The following is an 8,396-nucleotide window of genomic DNA, read 5'->3' as shown; positions in this document are numbered from 1 at the left end:
GTAGGTTTTACATTATAAGAAATTATTTTAAAACAAAAATTTCAAATGTAACAGTAAAATTGCTCAGTGGCTCATGCAGGTAAGTAAACAGTTACCCACCACTGTAGATACTTCTTAATTAACCATGTGCAGATTAGCATTTCTGTAAACAACTGAAAATAGCATTTTGATTTCTAGGTTCTTGGATAGAGACTACTAAATGCTTGCAATTATCATTTGGTTAGAAGCCTATATAGATAATGTTAGATTCTAGCTGTATGAAAATTAGCTCTTCATATAATTTAATGCAGTAAAATTGATATAAAATGGTAATATGACTAGTAAATTGAACAAGCAGGACTAGTGGATGTAATCAAATAGCATCTTAATTTTTTACCTCTATAGTCCCTTTGTAATTTATTGAGGTGAGGTGAGGGGCCCAGAAAAGTTCTTTTTTCATGAAACTGTCATAGGTAGCTTACTGTTCTATGGGACTGGAAGATTTTAAAGCTGATTCCTTTTATGAGGCGATTTCAGGGGCTCTTTGGGACCCACAATCAAGGAATGTCTTTTTTTTTTTGTCCATTACAAAGATTCTCATTACCGAACTTTGTTCTCAGTGAGGGCAAGTGGCTCATCATTGCCAAAGGAATGTCTTAATGACAGTTTCATTGGTGTGGATGAGTGGATCTGTTCTGGTTTGTTGAGCAGTCATTCTGGGAGTGTTGGCCCAGGGAACACTCATTTGCCCAGGAAACCCTTGTCAATGCAGACTAGTCCTAATACAGCAGCAATTTCCTTTACCACAAAAAAGGCTCTCGAGCCTAATATTTGTTCTCTAAGTCACGACGGGCCCTTGACTACAGTGGAAGACTATGAAAAATTCCACACATCCTGTTGTGGCACGTGTGTCCTGACTTCAGAAGGGGAAAGCACTTATTGCTTTTTGAGTCATTTTTCTAAGGTTAGCCCTACTAAGTCGTCGTCGTCGGCAGCCGTCCGTCTCGAGAGACGATGGTGTAGCTTCTTAAGAGTCTATCTGCACCGCCGAGAATGGTTGTGCAGTCCGACTGGGGAGTGACAGGGTATCTGTCTCCTCCCGTGTTGAATCAACATCTTGCGATGACGCTGGAGTGTCCTCTCCAGTGAAGCTGAAGCTACAGAGCCTGGGCAGGGTGATATGGAGGGTCTGCTGTTGCCCATGCAGCAGACCCCCCCTCTCTTCGCAGCTGAAGGGTCCAAGGGAAAGACGGAGTCAATACAGCTTGGCTTCAGGTGCGCTGCAGGAGTTGCCGGTGTTGACTACAACGTCAAACCGCCTTAGGGACTCCGGCTCCGGATTTTCTGTCGGGGTTTACTCCCTTAGCCTTTCCCCTGAAGAGGTATGCCGCAAGGCAGCGGAGGTTTTTTGGAGTCAGAGTTTTCCTTCTCTGATGTGCCCTGACTGGAAGATCGAACCAGCGACACTTAGCTCACAGGCCGACGCTCAATCCACTGAGCCAAACCAGCCAGGGCTTTCCCTACTAAGTAATGGAGCCAATATTTCTATAGGACTTCTTAACTTCAAAAGCAGAACCCTAACCTTGACCCTGTACTTCTTCCATCTTTTCTTATACATTATCACAAATACATCTCATCTAAGATAGCAAGTGTAACTTCTTAAAAAACAATTTTGTAGTAATGCTTCCTTTTAAAAATAGTGAATAACTAAAATTCCTCATCTTCCCTCTCAGCTATGCTTTGGTATCTTTTTTCATGGTTCCGAATCACCTTTCCACTGGACTATATCTGTCTCAAAACATGAGTTCATCTTGTATTCAAGTGACTAGTAAACAATTAGCAAAGATTGTCCTAAATCATTCGTTAATAGTTTCTGTTAATCTTCCCTGAAACTGGAGAGCCCTCTGTTTTTGTGTTTATTTTGGTCTCTTTGAAATGCAAATTATTTGCTCTTCTCCTACAGTTTCGGGTCTCTTTTTGGCTGACATACAAATACTTGAACATATAGCGTACCTATTCCACTTAAAACTTTTAAAGATAGAAGTAATTTTTATCTAGCTTTGAGATGTTTCTTTGAAATTGTTATTAAGTAAAAGGGAGTTGGCATAAGGAGCTGATGGCCTCACAAATATGATACTCAATGCTCCAAATCCGGAAGGCAGTATCATGTAATGGATGAGAGCAAAGGCATGCAATAATGAAAATGTGTTTAAATCTAACCCTCTCTTACTCTCAGTTTCCTTGCCTCTGGAGTGAGAATAGTAGCTATCCTGCAGGGTTATTGTGAGAATAAAATGTGATAATGTATGTAAAGTCAGAGCTCTATACATGTTGGTTATTATTATTTAGAGAAAAGAGAATATTGCAAATGATGTCTCTTAGACATAAAATCTCTCAGTGAAGGAAATACTAAACACTTTTCCGGATGTAGTTACCTCCTAGGTCATTTGGAGGCACTAGATTAGTCTCTCTGGGTAGGTATTAAGGCCTGTTAAGTATCTCATAGTACAAATGAGAAAACTGAGATGACCACAACCAAGGGCAAAAATTCCTGTTAATAACTCACTCAGATCTCTCTGAAGGTAGAGTTAGAAAAGGTTATGAAATATGTTTATCATTTTGGAGCAAACAAACAAACAAACAAACAAAACCAAGAATGTTGTCTGCCTTTCTGTGGTAACTGTTCAGTCCTCAAGATCCACTCAGGCCAAACTCGATGAAAGGTGTGACCACACAGGATGACAACTTCTCTTTTGTAAAATTATTACATTTTCCTTAGGAAAGTAAGATCAAATGAATGAGAATTCTGTTAAGTAGTTCCCCTTTCAGATTGCTCAATTTTATCTATGGTTTTATGAAAACTGGCCTATTTGAGGTGTGGGTACCCATGAACGAATCTCTCTGGAAATTACCTGGTTTTAATTAGTTGCTACTGAAGGCACCTAGACATTTTAGTTTCTTTCTTGTTTAAAGTTGTTCATACAAGATATCTATTTTAAACTTCATCTGGAAGACTCTGGAAATGAAGAAAGAAAAATTTCTGCCAGCTTCTGTAACAGATAAACCCTAAAATCTCAGTGGCTTTATTAGTTCTGCTCCATGAAAACTGAGGAAACTGTGCCTATATATTTTGCAGCTCTGCCCTCTTCTAGATCTTTCAAATCCATTCCATTCTATGTGGAGAAAGACAAAAAGGATTATGGGCAAAAGTTTTTAATGAATCAGACCTGACAATAGCACTCATAATTTCTCCTCATACTTCAGTAGCCAGAATTTAGTCATGTGGGCACCTATGTATCTATGAGGAAGAGAAGTAGATTTGGTAAGTAACTAGCGATTTTCTGTCAAAATAAATACAAATTGATATTAAATATCTATTATTATTACTATATTTAAAGCTTCTATTGTTTATTTATCAGTTATTCCAGAAAGAATTTAGGCATCTAGAAAATGTACCATCTATCTAAAATATCGCTGATACAATTTTGCATTCAGCTCTTTTTTTTTTTTTTTCATGTTAGAGAAACAAAACAATCACAGCTTGACACACTATAATTCAACTTTGGCATTTATTGATGTAACCAATTCTCTATCTTTGTAACCAATTCTCTATCTTTGTTAGATAGAGAATTGCGTCTAAAGTTCCCATTTCTGTGTCTATTCTTAATTCATACTAAGTCATTATTATATTCCTAGGTGATAGAAATTGTATCATTTTTATAGCTTTTTAGATGAGAAAATGAAGGACGCATGACATTTTTATAGCTGTATAACAACTAAAATTTTTTTCCTAATGTAGGTCACTTCTAGGGATAGGCAATATAGAGGCTTGAATTAGTCTAAGCAAGAACACGTAATTCTTTAAATCCTAAGATGCTCATAACAGATTTTAGGTTCTAACTTTACAATATATTTGGGGACTGTTCCTTATTTTTAGTAACTAATGGCTGACAATTAATTGCTTGAATTCCCTCCATAAAAATGTGGGGAACTGTCCGAGAGGAAAGTATATTCAATTTAACCGAATAAATACATACTAGTTACCATCTATGTACAAGGCAGGCTGGGGACATAGAAATGCATAAAGGCAATTTTTATTCTCAGGCACATAATAGGCTAGTAGAAAAATTCTGCCCAGTAAACAAGTTAATGATATTAATATTTTCCCAAATTGGAATGAAATTGTAAATTTAAACATCAAAGATACATTTTATTACATTATTTAACATATTAAAATATTGCAAAAACAATGTATAGTCATGGAGAAATAAGTGCATTATCTGTGACACATCTCCTTAGACTACTATGTAGGACTTAAAATTATGGTTATATGAGATATTTAACAACTTGGAACATTTTTACATAAAGAAATATTAGGTGGAAAAAAAGTAGGATATAAATTTGTACTCATATTTATTCCACACACAAAAATAAACTTAAAATGGATTAGAGACCTAAATGTCAGACCTTAAACCATAAAACTCCTGGAAGAAACATAGGCAGTAAACTCTGACATCACCCTTAGCAATATCTTTTTGGATATTTCTCCTCAAGGAAGGGAAACAAAAGAAAAAATAAACAAGTGCAACTATATTGAACTAAAAACTTTTCTTCACAGTGAAGGAAACCATCAACAAAATGAAAAGACAAGGAACTGAATGAGAGGAGATATTCACAAATGATACAACTGATAAAGGGTTAATATCCACAATATAGAACTCATACAACTTAATGTCAGAATAACAATATGATTAAAAATGGGCAGAGGACCTGAATAGCTAGCTATACCTCATTCCTGTCAGAATGGCTATCACCAATAAATCAACAAATAACATGTGCTGATGAGGATGTGGAGGAAAGTGAACCCTTGTACACTATTGATGGGATTGTAAATTAGTGTAGTCACCATGAGAAAAAATATGAAGTTTCCTTAGAAAATTAAAAAATAGAGTCACCATATGACCCAGCAATTTTACTGTTAGGTATTTGTAAAAAAAAAAGAAAAAAAATTGCTAACTCAAAAATATATATGCATACCTATGTTCATTGTGTCATCACTAGTGACAGCCAAAATTTGAAAGCAGCCTAAATGTCAATCAATAGATAAATGGATAAAGAAGATGTGGTATATATATACATATATATATATACATATATATATGTATATATATACACAATGGAATAATATTCAGCAATTAAAAAAGGACTGAAATTTTGCCATTTGTGATAACATGGATGGACCTAGAGGATATTATGCTAAATGAAATAAGTCAGAGAAAGACATATGATCTCACTTATATGTTAAATCTAAAACAAAATAAATGAATAAATAAAGTAAAATAGAGACAGACTCATATAGAGAACAAGCTGGTGGTTCTAAAGGGGAGAGGATGCAATATGGAAATTAAAAAATAAATAAATCTTTAAAAATAAAATAAATTAGGATCTATATTATGCATATAATTTGTCAAACAACAACAACATACCAATATGTTAGATTGTGCTACAAGTAGTGGGTATTTTTTCTATCAGTCCTGTTTCTTTTGTACATTTGAAAATGAGTTTAATGCAGGTTATACTATAATAACTTTGAGAAAAACAAAGATAACAAAAATATGACATCCCTTTGAAATTCAATCACAGAAAACCTCTGTTCTAGGATAACTAGTACATAAAACTGACCTGTCATGTCTTTCATCAATTACTTAATTGGGCACATTACCAAGTTAGGGCAGTAGATAAGTCCCTTTTTTGGTCATTATTTGTATTTCTCCTGTGAATATTATAGTGCTTTATCACTATCTTATTATTGCCTACTATACGTTATGTTTGAACATGTCTTACCTGTTCTACTACAATCTATGCTCTTGAGTTGGCACTTATCCACTGCTTTGGAATAGCAGTTCTCATCTGTGGTGCTCCTGTCCTCAAGTGTAACATAAGTCAGTAGGAAAGAAAGGACTCAAGTAATAGGTACTAGAAAGGCAACTACACATCAGCCTCAGCCTGTATAATCTGTATAGAAGCTCTTTTCAAATATGAATGTACTTCTTAATGCCTATTTATGTCCTCAAGCAATAAAAGTGGAGAACTGTGCTCTTGCTCAACACAGTACCTTAATCAAGGAAAGTGGCAACCCTTTATTGATAGGTAATAGTAATAGCACAGCATTTTCAAATGCCAGCCATTTGATACCACAGTCATAACTTTTGTTGACTCTGTACTACCTGCACGATTATCTATTAATTTTAAATCAATTCATTTTAAAAACCTAAATACTCTAAAAGGATAAGTTTTCTGTACATTTTTTAAAATAGAAAATTAGAATGGAAAGTATCAAATGAAAAGTATTTAAAAATATATACAATGGAAAAGAAATAAGGTTATGTTCCAACTAAAAATTTTTTACCTCCCAAGGCTCTTAACCAGAGACCCATTCTCCATCTGGGAAAATGGCCAGAATTAAAAAGGTGTTAAAATCAAGGCTCTCTCCTCATTGCAATCAGAGATTGATAGTAAACTTAAAAAGGAATTGTTTTATCTTAATTAATTCAGTGTTTCTAATTATTTTGCACCTCCAAATCAGAGCATCACATTGAAATGTATCCCATAGTTTGGAAAATACTCTTTAAAGATTTAACAATGGACTTTTCACTTCTGATAATTTCATTTATCAGAATTCTGTAAGAGCAGTAACACAGAAAGTTTAAGTTCTTATTGTCAAGTATCTAACAAATTCTGGAATGGGACTTGCATAGAAGCTCTCTGTCTATACTCTCAACATTCCACCACTTCTTTCTTCTTCCTCTAGTGTCCTCCTCTCAAAGCTTGACATCAATCCCTACAGAGTATTTATAAATATTGTTTGGCTTCCAATTGTGTATTTTTAATAAGCAAACAGAGAATTCACATCCTACTTGATTTTTTGGTTTATTTCTTTAAGCTGAAAATATACACATAGGGCTGATAATTTTAATATATATATATATATATATGTTATATTGATATATATAAACTATATATATATCAGTCCTGACTGGTTTGGCTCAGTGTATTGAGCATCGGCCTGCGAGCTAAGTGTCGCTGGTTCGATCTTCCAGTCAGGGCACATCAGAGAAGGAAAACTCTGACTCCAAAAAACCTCCGCGGCCTTGCGGCATACCTCTTCAGGGGAAAGGCTAAGGGAGTAAACCCCGACAGAAAATCCGGAGCCGGAGTCCCTAAGGCGGTTTGACGTTGTAGTCAACACCGGCAACTCCTGCGGCGCACCTGAAGCCAAGCTGTATTGACTCCGTCTTTCCCTTGGACCCTTCAGCTGCGAAGAGAGGGGGGGTCTGCTGCATGGGCAACAGCAGACCCTCCATATCACCCTGCCCAGGCTCTGTAGCTTCAGCTTCACTGGAGAGGACACTCCAGCGTCATCGCAAGATGTCGATTCAACACGGGAGGAGACAGAAACTGTGTCACTCCCGAGTCGGACTGCACAGCCATTCTCGGCGGTGCAGATAGACTCTTAAGAAGCTACACCATCGTCTCTCGAGAGGTACGGCTGCCGACGACGATATATATATCATCAATGAAACCAAGAACTGGTTATTTAAAAAGATAAACAAGATTGATGAACCTTTAAACAGATTCACTAAGAAAAAAAGAGAGGACCAAAACAAATACAATCAGAAATAAAAGAGGAGAAATAACAAATGACACCCAAGAAATACAAAGCATTGTAACAAAATACTTTGAATGATCATGTATCACCATGAAAATGGATAAATTTCTAGAAACATGCAATCTTCCAAAACTGAATCAGGAAGGATTAAAAACACCTGAATAGACCAATTACTACTAATGAAATTGAACAATCATTTTAAAAACTATGAGCAAACCAAAGTCCTGGGTCAGATGTATTCACAGGCAAATTTTACCAAATATTTAAAGAAGAACTAACACCTATACTCCTCAAATAATTGTAGAAAGTTCAAGAGGAGGGAAGAGTTCCAAACTCTTTTGATGAGCCAGCATTATCCTAATTTCAAAACCAGATAAGACACTAGTAAAAAAGAAAATTATAAGCCAGTATCCCTGATAAACATAGATGTTAAAATCCTCAACAAAATATTAGCAAACCAAACCCAGAAATACATTATAAAGATCATCATACATCATGATTAAGTGGGATTTGTTCTGTGGATGCAAGGCCGGTTTAATCTATGCAAATCCATAAACATGATACATCACATAAATAAAATGAAGAATAAATATCACATGATCATATCAATAGGTGCAGAAAAAAGCATTTGATAAAACCAGAACCCATTATGATAAAAATTCCAGCAAAGTAGAACTAAAGGGATTACACCTCAACATAATAAAAAGTATATATAACAAACCCATAGACAACATCGTACTCAATTAGC

At 35.5% G+C, this 8,396-nt stretch overlaps 1 non-coding gene across 1 annotated transcript; it reads right to left on the bottom strand.

The window, feature by feature from the left end:
- Window positions 1-556: 556 nt before the first annotated feature.
- LOC150012841 (small nucleolar RNA SNORD103/SNORD85) lies at window positions 557-627 on the bottom strand. Its single transcript, XR_016510977.1, has one exon. It is a non-coding gene; the product is annotated as a small nucleolar RNA SNORD103/SNORD85 (small nucleolar RNA).
- Window positions 628-8,396: the final 7,769 nt, after the last annotated feature.

Source organism: Furipterus horrens, unplaced genomic scaffold (assembly GCF_987537825.1).
Source record: "Furipterus horrens unplaced genomic scaffold, mFurHor1.1.pri manual_scaffold_4, whole genome shotgun sequence".
In the NCBI taxonomy this organism is placed as follows: Eukaryota; Metazoa; Chordata; class Mammalia; order Chiroptera; family Furipteridae; genus Furipterus; species Furipterus horrens.
The sequence above is the reverse complement of the archived record's forward strand: the minus strand, read 5'-3'. Positions and strand labels throughout refer to the sequence as shown.